Consider the following 15,261-nt stretch of genomic DNA (forward strand, 5'->3'; position numbering starts at 1 on the left):
TGCAACTCACAGAGTGGTCAAGATTGCTCGGGGGAGGATTTGGCAGTTTTGGCTTGATCGGACTCAGCATACCCAATTGTCTCAACCTGTGGAACAAACTAGTATAGGATTATCCCAATGGAGTGAAGGTTTTCTTCTTCTGCAACCTCTCATTCTTAAATGCTTGGTTGGGCCGGAAACCTGATCCAGGAGGGTTTCGGTAGGCTCTTGAGGGTAGATAGGCATTTTGTGGAGCTGGGTATGTATTTTGTGGGACTGGCGCACGCCATTGTGCGTGGGCTGGAGGTTAGTTGTATGTTTGGGCATGGTGGACAGAAAAATAGGGGTCTGGTGGTAGGTAGTAGTGTTGGGGTGGATTATACGGGGTATGGGGTAGGTTTGGTGGTAGGGACGAGGTTGATGATAGTGGTGAGGTGAACCCCTAGGTCCGAACCAAGCTCCTGAATCAATCGTTGCTACATCCTCTTTCTTCTTCTTTCCAATTACTCCCCCAGTTCCGCTTTGAATGGCCTGGATGGTCACCTTAATAGCTGAATAACTCATGATTTTGTTTGTCTTGAGCCCTCCTTATACCATACCACCCATCTTTACCACTTCATTGAAGGACTTACCTATAGCTGATACCAGATGACCGTAATAAGTAGGTTCTAAGGCCTGCAAAAAATAATCCACCATTTCACTTTCTTTCATTAGAGGGTCAACCCTTGCTGCCTGCTCTCTCCACCTAAAACCATACTCCCTGAAACTTTCATTGTGCTTTTTCTCAAGTTTCGTCAAAGACAGACGATCTGGAATAATTTTGAGATTGTATTGGAAGTGACAATTAAATGCCTGGGCTAGATCATCCCATCTGTACCATCTTCCGTGATCCTGCCGAGTATACCATTCTAGCACTGATCCACTCAGACTCAGACTGAAATACGCCATTAGCAGCTCGTCTTTCCCACCAGCTCCCCTCATTTTGCTACAAAAACCTCTCAAATGTGCCACTAGATCACCGTGCCCATCATACAAATCAAACTTAGGCATCTTAAACCCTGTCGGTAATTGCACATCTGGAAACAGATATAGGTCTTTGTAGGCCACACTTACTTGACCTCCCAACCCTCGCATGTCTCTGAATGATTATTCCAGACTTTTAACTTACCTGAACATCTCCTCCTGTTCGGGAATTTTAGATGGTTTTTCAGTTTCCGCAGGGAGGTCAAAATTAGGAGTGTAGGAATAGGGTTCGGGAACCTTGAAAGTGGGCTCCTAGGGGTAATACTATTTGTCGTGAGTCTGGAACAGAGGCTCACTGGAGGATCGGTGTAATGTAGCATGTGGGGGTGCCACAAAATAGGAGTAGCTGGTGGAGGAGGGTACGGGACTTGTTTGGGCGGTGGAGCTTGTGATATATGGGAAGTGGTGCCATAGCATTATTGGTAGAGGGGAAAGGCTGGAGATGAGTTCACAGTGGGAGGTTCCTAGGTCTGAGCCAATGGCGGGATAAAAGCAGGGTTGGCGGAGTAAATTGGCGGTGGGTGCCCTTTTACCCATGCTTGGTACATTTTAGCCATCTGCTACTTCAACTTATACAACTCATCTTTTAGATTAACCTCTGATTCTTCCACCTCTTTTGACGGATCGACAATACTTGCCTCAAGTTCTTAGTTGGCCATGTTCAGCTTGTTTTTGGACCGGGTGTTGTAGGAGTGAGTTGCCAGAATGCCAATCAAACTAACCACCTGCCTGAACTGGATTTTATTAATAATAAACTTGTTAGCAATTAGGGCTTTAACAGATAGGCAACCGCACATTTGAGGAGTGAATGCACCTAAGCAGTTAACCGTTTCTATTATGCATTTGATCAGTTGCTTGCGTCATCCCGACTTTTCCTTATTTCCATTTGCAACTTCTCTTTTCTCTCTCTTTTTTTCTTTTTTTTCTTTTTTTTTTCTTTTTCTTCCTTTTTCTTGCCTTCCTTTGCTTGATTTCCCTTTGTTTTATTCTCTCATTTCCCTCTCTTGTTTTGTCATTGTTTCCTTCTCACGGTTTCTTATTTTCTCTCATCCTTTTCTTTTGGCTCTTATTTGTCCTCTCTTATTTTTCCTCATCTTTTTATTTATCACTCTTTTTTCTTCCTTTTGAGTTATGGTTGAATCCTATGGAGATTTCCTACGTATCATGACCCTGCATGAATCAGACTGAGCATAGTTCTGGAGATAAGTGAAGAAAATAAATAACGAAATATTATTGGGATTTCCAATAAAACAGTTTTGATTACAACCACTCATTCTACCAAATTATAAAATTAACAGACTTGCAAAGGGAAATCAACAGACTCTGACTCAAAACAAGCCCAACAGACTCTGACAGAAAGGTGAAAACAACAGACTCGAAAACCAACTAACAGACTCCAATAAAAGAAAATACAGACTCGCAAACAGACTAACAGACTCCAATGAAAATCATGAATACATTAATGCCTCAAATGCTCCTGGGGCCTGCGGGACATCATTCAGTCTCGCCACGGGCCTATATGCAAGATCCCTTTGAAGCCTCTCCAAGTCACTCATTATCTATCGGACAAATGTCATCACTGCCGCAAAGAAGGTGGTGCGAGTCATATCCTCACATGCTTGGCATTTCACAATAATGTAGTCGGCAATGGTTCTGATCCTCTCTCGTATTCTACCCTTTTCTTGAAGCAGACGCCCGACCTGTTGATTTCGGGCTTCTAACACCTGAGTGTCATGGAGATGTTGATTTTGCAACTGTTGCATTTCTTCCTCCATCTGATCCATCAAACCATAATTGTGTTCCCTATCAGCTTTGAAATCTTTAGCCTGCTTGGCTTCCCCATTCTCAAGAGTAGTTACTTTTCTTTTTAGGCTGGTGATTGTCTCTTCATACTTTCTCTTCATTTGTTGCACAAACTGTGTCCGACCTTTTGCATTTTCCGCCAATTGAGCCCGAACTTTCGCCAGACTGGCCTCAAACTTTTCCAGGTCATCTTGACACTAAAGGGATTTGTTTTTCAGACTGCTTATAAGCCTCTCATCCGCTCGGCTTCTTTCCAAGTTTCTAGCAGCTATTTTCAACTTCCGGATTTGAGCTTTAAGGGCTTCATTTTCCTGAGTTGACTTCTTCTTCTCACCTTCATCTACGGCAGTTTGCAACCCATTCTCAAACTGAAGGTCCATGACTTGCTTTTCCAACCTACTTATGGTGCCTCTGTACTCATTTTCTTTGGTCAACCAGTCCCATTGCACCTGTGCTCCGTCGATAAATTGTTGGACATGGGATTTCTTTACGGGCCTTTCGGGCACCTAATGAACTCGGGATCTTTTACCATACCACACAGTGTAACTAGGCTCCACCTCGACTCTGGATGGATCTCGTACTTGAGTTCTAGGCTCTAAGAATCTGCACTGGTGCCAAATCCGGCGCACTTTTTCTTCTGGAAAAGCGGTTTTTGGTTCCAACTCAATAACCTGCCGACTCAAATCCTCATCGTGTGGTATGGTCTGGTATCGCCCTAACTGACGTAGAACTTGGTGCAGAGCATAAGGCTGGATACTCCGAAGACCCATCAACAGCAGAAAACACACCTCAACCGACATATAAATTACTTCAACGACCGAGAGCAACCCAAACGTCCATTCGATCTTGTTTGCAGTAAAGGATCTTAAGTGGGCATGCCATGCTTTTGTACCATCCGGGAACTCATCACCCTCTACCCGCTTTTCATATTTTTCAATGCACTTGAGGCCAGTCATACCACAATTCAAGTATCCGGGACGGTGGCAAAGGTGTTCCTCCATCCATAGTTGTATAGCATATTGCACCCTTCAAAGAACTTTCCTCCTTCTCGGTAGAGGGTCAGAGCTCGGTAAATTTCTGACAAGATCAGCGACACTATGGTCCCATTTGCCCTTTTCATCATAAAGTCGGCTATCCCCACGAGTCCCAACTCTATGTTCCCGTCTTTTCTGGGGCAAATCAAAGTACCCATGAACACCATTATAAAAGCTAATCCTCTCCGAGCTCGCCACTTGTCTTGGTTTCCCGTGTGAGTAAGATCGGTATCTGGCGTCTCGAAGCCACGGGGATTCCCGTAATGGCGGTACAAAAAGTAGAAGGTACAGAATCCTTTGGCCAAATTTCCATCTCGGATGTCCCGACTGATGCTTAACAAGTCCAAAATTTTGTGAGGGGTTACTGTTCTCGGTGCTACCGGGTATTGATTTCTAAGATTCCCCTAGAAACCAGCGTAGCCTGCTATCTCTTCCAGTGTAGGAGTTAACTCAAAATCAGCCAACTGGAATACATTATGTGTTGGGTCCCAAAATGGTATCAAGGCCTCAATTATGTCCTTTCCCGGCTTAACCTTCAAGAGCCCGACAAGACCACCCAACGCTTTTGTCACAACTTTTCTGCTATTGTCCCCCAAATCATGCCACCACATATATAGCTCCAACGGGATCTCTTCAGGGACTGAGAAAGGTTCATTTTGAATTGTGATCATCCTGCACATTTATCAAGGTGATTTTAATTAAAAGAAAACTATGACTCATTTTGACTCAAGAAAAATGACCATTTATTTTTTCAAAATTTCCACAAAAATATCCGGCTTTGCCAATACGACCTTTCAGTACTCCGAAAACGAAGATTTTAAGGTTGTGGTCGCTAATCGACAAAAACCTTGAAAAATAACCAAAGGTGGCTATTCTTGCAAAACGGCCTTCCGGTACCCTTTTGGGGACATTTGGCTATTTTAGACAAGAATGGCATCACCTTACTTATTTTCAATAAAATTAAAATTTTTATTCTTTTTGGGCTATTTTTGCAAAAAGGAAGTTGGACCCGATGGGGGTTGCCTACGTATCTCACACCCTGTAAGAATCAAACTGGCGTAGTTCGGGCAGATAAAACAAAACCAACTATTTTTGAATACAAGACTTTATTTTCTTTTTTTTCATTTCATTTTTCTCAAAAATTGGGCAGAGTTTCAGTACTATTTGGACATTGTCTTTTCCCAAAACAGGTGATTAACTCACTTAACCCTCACATTGCTATTCTCTTTATTCCAACTTTCTCTCATTATTCATAAGCCGATCAACATGCAAATCCAAAGCAAATAAATGCACAAGTAGCAAGTAAGATGCATCAGGATGGTTTTTTCATTTTTTGGTACACATGTCCTAGACAGACCCAACTCCTGTATTGAGTCTCCAAAGTCAAATGCACGTGATGCAAGCAAACATTCCTACTAGGGATCCGGCATGAGGTCTTGTTGTACTAGGTTTGAAACCTGGGTTTATTGTTCTAGACCTGGCTTACCCGAGCGGACAACTCGAGCCGAGGGGGAGCAGCGTACCGGGAATACAGAAGCTTCACTGGCTTTGCAACTTCTCCGAACCTCGTTCTAAAATTTGGGATATGACTCTAACAGAAAATAAGTCACATGAAGTGCACACTCCTCCATGATTTAGAAGACTCAGAGAGAAGAAGGGTTTTGTAGCAGTTTATATACAGTTACAGAATATCAAAACGGTAAAAGCAACACTTAGCACATTAGGCCCAAACATGTAACAAAATCAGATAATTAATAACGCCAACTATAACAATTCATCTAAGCTCGAATTCTGAACCCTGGTCTGCGAAACCAGATATTCTGGGTTCGATCCCCAGCAGAGTCGCCAGAGCTGTCACACCTCCTTTTTTTTACTACACCCCAAGAGGGTGTAAGGGAGTTTTTTCCAACTTAAAGTGACAATCGAAACAGGATCCTTTTATTAAAAAAAATTCAGAGTCTCCACATGGGATAATTTATGGTGTCCCAAGTCACCGGTTTTAAATCCCGAATAGACGAAAGATTGATTCTGTATTATAGTCCGCGAACACAGAAATCTGGGTAAGGAACTATGTTAACCCGGGAGAAGGTGTTAGGTATTCCCGAGTTCCGTGATTCTTGCACGATCGCTCAACTGTTACAATTAGCCTATTATCTGATTTTAGTATATGTTTTAGCCTATGGTTCGATTTTAACTTTATAACCACTTTATTTCATTTTAAGAAGATTTCAACGTTATACAAAACACGCCTTTGGATCACGCCACATGAAATGCACCTGTGATCCGCGACATATTTTATTTAACGTTGTAAAGATTTGGATTTGGGTCACATGAAATGGACACCCGAGTTTAGGAATGTAAATTGTTAAAATAATGCGCCTAAAGTAAATATGCATTTGCAACTTTGCGAGGGCCACGAAAAATTCACTAGATGGAACACCTCGGATTCTAAGGATTAAATCAAAATTAGTTAAGCAAGGGCCATGCAATTGTCATTTTGTTTGACACGGCGCACCTCAATTCCTATTCTAAAAGGGAATGCAAACTATGTTTTGGAGGGCCATAAACTATTTTATTGTCTAATATGGCACACCTCCAATCTACTTTTAAAAGAGTCAAAGTTAATTAAAGAAGCAGCCTCAAGGAGTTCAAAAGGCCCTTCATACTAAAGTTAAACTCAAAATGCGGAATGAATGAGCAAACGTCCGTTCCTATTTCAGATCTGGGCTAAAAGGGAGCCCAACACTTTGTTGCGAATGCTACTAAACTATTGATCTCTTGAGTGGCTTAAGCTAAACCCCAAAATAAGGCCCAATTCGAGAACACAGTGCACTTATAACACTGGGACTCAGGATCGAGTCCCTGCGATGGCATGAGGCAGCACACATAAATATTGGAATTAACTTGATCCTATGAAGCATATAAGCAAGTACTATTTAACCTTCAGGTTTGATTGTTTCAGCAAGACATGAATAAATCGTCATTTTTAAGACTCGAAATTTGGCAATCAACAAGTAATCATGCTTGAATCCATTCGTTGCTTTTTAAAATTAATTCTTAAAAGAGCATTTTCATGCTATTTGAGACATTTGTTCCAAATGGGTGACTCGCTAACAACAATTTTTCAAGCTAATCCAGTAGACACTAAATAATCTGGACTTTATCCTCAAGCTAGATGTGCTTACCAAACATCACACAAATAAATCAATATGAATTTACAAACCATTATTCAGCATTTAACGAACTTAAAGGAAATTCAAAAAAATTCCAGAACCAATCTCGACTTCCCTTCGAACCTTCCTCATTCTCAAAGAGCTCAACATAGTCACAAAAAGAGAAGCACTTAAACCGAGATCTAAAACTATGCAGGGGCAGATTTTATCATGATTGTTGGAAAATAACCTCAATAACTCATAATTGGAATTAACATGTATTTAACAACCATGACTATGGAACCAAAACTAGACACTTCAGTCAGTACACTACAACTCACAGTCCATATTTAATGCTCTTTACAGAGTCCATGACAATCTCTATTCAACTGCATCCTCATAAGTTCAAGTCTAAACATAACAAAATAGAATGAAAGGCACACAAAACTATACTAAAACAAAACAAGAACTAGATTTAAACTAAATAGATAGCAGAAATACTAGTATTGATTATTGCTCCAATTTGAATTACAGAAGTTCATAGTTTCACTTCACATGATGACAGATCCAAAGCATACCTGGAAATTGAAATATAAACTAAAGGGTGAGGAATCAACAGTAGTATTAGCAGAAATCAGCACCAGCAACACTCAGTAAACCAATTTCAAACCCCAGAAAATGATGTGCAACAATCCAGAAATCAATTTCGATCGAACAGTGAACCAAACTTCAAACCAAACTTCTACAACCCAAGTTCAATCCATTATAACCCCAAATGAGAAACCATTGTTTTCAGAAATTGGAAAAAATCAGAAATCACTGAGGCAACTCAATGAAACAGTAAAAACCAGCCATTTTTATTTTTCTCAATTTTTTATCTCTGAATCTCTGCCTTGAATGCCAAGTTAGAGAGCCTTTATAGGCAAGAAAATAGGGCAGCCCTAAGGGTCAGATTTTGCCCATCAATCCTTTCTTAATTTTCATTTTTGCTACATGGTCCCTAAACTACTGCCTTGTTTGCCAAGTAAGGCTCTTTTTCAGCTTCTAGGAAGCTTCCTTGGTAGTTATTTGAGAGATTACCTATACCATTTCCTAAATTAACCCTTAGGCCCTTTGTTTTTACCCTTAAATCCAAACCGGGTCAACTGACCAAACTAATGGGTCTGCAGAACCAAGTTAAATCCCCACTAATGCCCCTTTTAGGGCTTTTGAATTTTTAGAATCCCAATTAAAATCAAACAAGGAATCCTACTTTAATAACTAGCCCAAAATTCCCAAAAGAAAAGCCCCGGAAACCCCTTAAAAAATGCACTCAGAATGAAAAGAAAAACGAATTAATTAACCTAACAACATACATGAAATTAACTAGGTTATGGGCCTAATTATATTAGATAGGTGATTAAACAGATGATGAAAATGAGAACAATAATCATGCTATTAACACAAAGGAACTAAACAAACAAAATAGGATTGAAGAACTGACTAAAGCAATCAGAGAATCAGGCTTTCACAAAGAAGAAGAAGAAGAAGAAGAAGAAGAGAAAGAAGAAACAGAAAATAAAACAAAGAACGGAACACAACTTGAACTCAGAAGGTCTAAGAGAATTTCAACCAGACTAAAGAAAAGTGAAGGAGGAGGATAATAAAACAATGAAGGAAAGAAAAACACAAGAGGAGAATAGGAACTTACCAAATAAAAACTCGAAACCTATCGGAGACCAATGACTTAACCAAACTAATGTCTATCGTTTGTTCTTTTCCAAGAACAACTGAACGACATTAATTTTGTCGATTACAACCTTCAAAGCTTGAAAGAATAACACTCCATGTTTGTGCATGCTACCAGGTCTGACGAAAACTGACTTTAAACTTTTGAGGGTTGACCTCGCATTTAAGATTTGAGATACTCTGGTGAGATTTGAGGGGAATGGAGTGGGGATTTGGACCGAGGAGGTCTTGGGGGTTATGGGGTGTTACTTTGGTGGTGTTTGGAGCCGACGCCATCGGGCTCGAAGCGGTAGGGAAGGGTGGCGGCAGATTAAGGTTCTTGAGGGGTCTCTAAGAGGTGTGAGGTGAGAGACGATGAGAGGGGGGCAGCGTTCAGACACTAATATACTAAACAACCCCCACTTCCAGGCAGTCTGATCAAACAAATTCAACGGCCCAGATCGAGGGCCTTCAAAACGGGGTCGTTTGACCAAGTGGGAATCAGACCGGGTATTGGGAACGGGTTTGGGCCGGAATTGGGGCGGGTTTGAGGGCAAAATCAATTGGGCCTGGGGAATTTAAATAGATATGGCCCAATTAAGACTCCTTTCTATTTCACTTCAATTTTCTTTTATTCATTTCTCTTTTTTAATTCCTTCTTCTTCATTTTTTCAAAATTAAAAATAAAACCTAAATTAAAATTAAAAATCAAATTAACCTATCAAATTGGATTAATTAACTCATAACTACCACAATTAATTAAAAACCAAATTAAAGAAAAACTACCAAAATTCAAAACTAAAATTAAAAGTGTGAAAATAAATTATTTTTGTGATTTTTCCATTTCTATGGGACAATTAAATTACTAATTAATTTTAAAATGCAAGATTAAATCCTAAATGCGAATGCAACATATTTTGTATTTTTCATTAATTAAATAAAGATAAACATGCACAGACAAATGCAGACAATAACAAAATATGCTACAAAAATCCACGAAATTTCAAACAATGGAAAAACTATTTTGTTTTGAATTTGTGGAAGTAATTCATATAGGGCAAAAATCACGTACTCACAGAACCCATCTTCAAAATGTTGAGGATAGATACTGAAACGAGTTGGACCGAAGATAGTCAGAAAGCTTTCGACAAAATCAAGGAATACCTGTCCACACCACCAGTCCTAGTCCCGCCAGAACCTAGGAGACCTTTGCTACTCTATCTATCTATATTAGATTGAACTTTTGGATGTGTTTTGGGAGAAAGGAGCAAGCCATATACTACTTGAGTAAGAAGTTTACACCTTACGAAGCACGATACTCTCTGTTGGAATGCACTAACCGGGAAGTTAGCCAAGTGGCAGATACTGTTAAGTGAGTTCAATATTGTCTATGTTACTCAGAAGGCGGTCAAAGGACAAGCATTGGCAGACCACCCTGCTGAAAATCCTGTGGGAGGAGAATACGAACCTTTGAAAATGTATTTTCCTGATGAAGAAGAATGTTTATAGGAAAAGACATTGCTGAAGCCTACGACGGTTGGAAAATGTTCTTCGCTGGAGCTGCAAATTTCAAAGGAGTGGGCATTGGAGCAGTTTTGGTGTCGGAAACAGGTCAACACTACCTTGTGTCCGCGAAGCTTAGGTTTCCATGCACCAACAACATGACAGAATATGAGGCTTGCATCATGGGGCTCAATCTTGCCATCAATATGAATTTACAAGAGCTATTGGTAATCAGTGATTCGGATCTTTTGGTACATCAGGTTCAAGGAGAATGGGATACGAAGAACACCAAGATACTACCATACTTGTATCACGAAAAATAATTGATGAAAAGATTCACAAAGATATAATTCAGACATGTGACCAGAATTCAAAATGAGTTTGTAGACGCCCTAGTCACTCTGTCATCAATGATACAACATCCAGATAAGAACTTCATTGATCCAATCCCGGTAAGTATCAACAATCAGTCGGCTTATTGTGCTCATGTCAAAGAAGAAACGTATGGAAAGCCTTGGTTCCACGACATCAAGGAATATTTGGCAAAAGGAGAATACCCGGAACAGGCAAACCATACTTAGAAGCGCACACTGCGGAGGCTATCCAATCACTTCTTCCAAAGTGGAGGGGCCCTGTACATGAGAACTCTTGATCTAGGGTTGTTAAGGTGTGTTGACGCAAAGGAGGCTTCCAGATTGCTCGAAGAAATACATTCCAGAACGTGTGGACCACAGATGAATGGTTTTGACCTAGCCAAGAAAATACTCAGAGTTGGATACTTTTGGATGACCATGGAGACTGATTGCATCTGATATGTACAGAAATGCCACCAATGTCAGGTACATGCAGACATGATAAGGGTACCACCCAATAAGCTCAACGCAACAAGGGCACCTTGGCCTTTTGTTGCCTGGAGAATGGATGCCATCAGTCCAATTGAGCCCACTGCTTCAAACGGGCACAGGTTCAATTTAGTGGCCATTGACTACTTCAACAAAATGGGTAGAGGCTGCATCCTACAAAGTTGTAACCAAGAAAGTCATCACAGACTTTGTCAAGGATCGTATTGTTTGCCGATTCAGAGTTCCTGAGTCCATTATCACTAATAATGCCGCCAATCTCAACAGTGACTTCATAAAAGCCATGTGTGAAACCTTCAAAATCAAGCACAAAAACTCTACAGCATACAGACCTCAAATGAATGGAGCTATGGAAGCTGCTAACAAGAATATCAAGAAGATACTAAGAAAGATGGTAGAAAACCACAAACAATGGCACGAGAAGTTACCCTTGCTCTATTGAGGTACGACACTACAGTCCGCACATCAACTGGGGCAACTCCCTATTTACTAGTTTATGGTACTGAAGTTGTCATTCCAGCCGAGGTAGAAATCTTAACTTTAAAAATCATACAGGAATCCAAACTCAGCGATGCAGAATGGATAAGGAGCCGCTACGAGCAACTGACACTCATAGATGAAAAAGGAATGAACGCAGTATGTCACGCTCAGCTTTATAAGAACAGAATGTCCAGAGCTTTCAACAAAAGGGTCAAACCAAGATAATTTGCATTGGGACAGCTGGTGCTGAAGAAGATCTTCCCGCATCAAGATGAAGCCAAAGGGAAATTCTCTCCCAACTAGCAGGGTCCATACATGGTTCACAAGGTACTAACAGGAGGAGCACTCATACTTGCAGAAACGGCGAACTTTGGCCAAAACCAATCAATTCAGACGCAATCAAGAGATACTATGTTTAGACTATTTACATTTCTTCATCTGATGTAATTAAACTATGCTTGACCTGATTCCCATTTAAGAGGGGATACATAGGCAGCCCTGTGGGTTCGGTCATATCATAATAAAATTTTCATTTTCCCCTAGAACCAGAAACTGGGGAAGAATTTTGAGGAGGACCCTCAAAATTCCGGAGCGAGTCCAGCCAACGCCTTCATAGGCCAGAAAGTCAGAAATCGCTTAAGAAATTGGGGCAGAATTTTGAGAAAGAATTCTCAAAATTCTGGAGAAGGTTCAACAAGTTTTATCGCACGCAAAATGGCCGAAAGATCATTTACCAGATTGGGGCACAATTTTGAGGAGGACCTTCAAAATTCTAATACAAGAAAGCTGCAATGTCTCTAAAATGTGTCACAGTCATCAGTTCATCTAAAATTACTTAATATTTCACTATGCTTTCTGAAATAACTCTATATTTATCAATAAGTGCATATTTTCGAAAACTCTATTTCCGTGACAGCCAGGTGTTACCTAGGGCAACTCAAACATGGCCTCCACAACGGAGCAAAGCAAAGCCCGCGGACGAAGGCACGAACCAACCTCCCCTCACAAAACTTACAATTTTTCTTCAGATGCAGCCATGATGAACATAACAGAAGTATTCGCAAACATACACATATCAAAGTTACTACTAATCAAGCTGCCAGACGTAAATATATCTCCAGTTAAGAAACACTATACTCTTATTTGCTACATGTTCACTCCATAAGGCTAAGCATTGCCTTATCCTTGCATGGGACTAAGTCCTGTCTCAAACTTTGCATGAGGCTAAGCCCTACCTCTCATCTGCATAAGGCTAAGCATCGTCTTCTCTTTGCATGAGACTAAGCTCTGTCTCAAATCTTGCATGAGGCTAAGCCCTGCCTCCTTATTTACATAAGGCTAAGCATTGTCTTCTCTTTGCATGAGACTAAGCTGTCTTAAATCTTGTATAAGGATAAGCCTTGCCTCTTTATTTGCATAAGGTTAAGCATTGCGTTCTCTTTGCATGAGACTAAGCCCTGTCTCAAATCTTGCATGAGTCTAAGCCCTACCTCTATATTTGCATAAGGCTAAGCATTGACTTCTCTTTGTATGAGACTAAGCTCTGTCTCAAATCTTGCATGAGGCTAAGCCATGCCTCCTCATTTGTATAAGGCTAAGCATTGCCTTTCTCTTTTCATGAGACTAAGCGATGAATCAAATCTTGCATGAGGCTAAGCCATGCCTCCATATTTGCATAAGGCTAAGTATTGCCTTCTCTTTGCATGAGACTAAGCTCAGTCTCAATCTCGCATGAGGCTAAGCCTCGCCTCCATATTTGCATAAGGCCAAGCATTCCTTCTCATGGGACTAAGCATTGTCCCTCCCTGCATGGATGTTGCTCTATTCTTGGCACTATTTCTCTCGGGCTAAGCTCTGGCCCAAACTCCGCACGAGACTAAGCTTTGTATCGCTATCATTTTTTATCATATCTCTGCACTTCATGGGCTGACATATAGCCAAACTGTCCAAAGGCATCATAGTCCGAAGGCATCATTCTCATAGCCTGAAGACACCTTGTCATGGCCCGAGGATCCATTAATACTTGAACATCATTATTCAAATGTGTCATGATTCAGAGGCACCATCCTCATGGCCCGAGAACATTATTTCATGGCCTGCGAATCTCCTATCTCACAATTCATGTCCTAGGACATCATAGTCTAAGGACGTCATCTGCACTGTCCAAAGACAATCTTTCATGGTCTAAAGGGAATTCTCATCATTTATATACTCGCACGCATTGTGTTTTAAGTTTTGCATGTAATCTAAGAGGTAACTGTTCTTCAAAAAGGAGCAACCTTCACTCCGGTTTCCGCTCATGCCATTTTTCACTTTGCCATTACAACTGATTCCCATCAATCACCAACCTTACTCTGTGACCATTCAGATATCTACCCTATAATACATCTGTTACACCCCAGACCCATAATCATAACTCCATCCGATATCACCCTTCACAAAAGAACCTTTGCTGAAACTCGCCTTCATTCCTATAACAACTCCATCGGCTTCATTCACCGTTGGGTCCAGAACTACACACAACCTAATATCTATAAAACTAGGGATATGTAGGCAACTCAGAGACCAGGGTTCGATCTCTATTTTTTCAAAACTCCCATTCGGTCAAAATCAGTCATTATTTCTTTACCCGAAAACTCTTTCATCCTTCCCAAGTAAAGATGGGCAACTGTTGATACCCAATTTTTTCCTCATATATTTTTAAATATGCATAAATACTCCCAAAATATTGTATACGCATTTACAAACATGCACAGGGGTTTTACAATTTTTTTACAATTTTTCATGGCCCAAAATCCATTTATTTCTGTATTTTTAATTACATAAATGTTCAAAACTATCCCTTATATTATTTTATGATGTTTTAATCATCTAAATTCATCATTTATATTAATATGAGTGTTCAAACATTTTAATTTCATTTTTTATAATTATATTTGCATGTTCAAGACTATAATTGCATATTTTGCAAATATAACCCCTACATAGGCATAACTACATTATCTATACATTGAATTTTTATATTTTTGAAATATTGAATAATTATTTTAAATCACCTTCATGCTTGAAAATCATTTTTATCATTTTATTAGCTATTTTTAAAATTATTTTAATTAGTAAAATGGGTATTTAAATAACAACCCCTAATTTACACCCAAAATCGGACACCCCCCCCCCCCCCCCTTCAATTTATTAAACCCAAGCCCAATTTAAAATAATCCTAACCCAATTAAACCTACCCGGCCCAATAACCCCGTTTAATCGTGGTCGTTGATCTTTTAGATCAACGGTCCACAATTAAACTTACCATATTAATCCCAAACGACCCCCTAAACCCCTTCATTATTTAATTTCCACAGCCTTCGTTCCCTAACCTCTCCAACTCTCTCTCAACTTACTCCTAACCCTAATCGCCGTCACCGGCGAAGTCCTCCTTTCCATGATGTTTCTATGCATTCTCCGACCGCCACCGGTCTCCTATACTCTCTGGCTGCTCGATTTCATGAGTCCTTGAGAAGATCTCACAGAAATCCAACCTTTCTCGGTTTGAAAGTTGTTTACTGGCTTGTCTCAGGCCACTTTTGTTTGTGAGTATGGATTTCCTCTTGTTTCTAGTATGAATCCATGGGTTCTCGACCGATTCTCTTCGTCTCTACTATCTTCTGAAAACCCTATATTCACTACTATTCAAATCTTCTTAGATCTTTATAGATCTAAGGT

This window comes from Nicotiana sylvestris, chromosome 8 (assembly GCF_000393655.2).
Source record: "Nicotiana sylvestris chromosome 8, ASM39365v2, whole genome shotgun sequence".
NCBI lineage: Eukaryota > Viridiplantae > Streptophyta > Magnoliopsida > Solanales > Solanaceae > Nicotiana > Nicotiana sylvestris.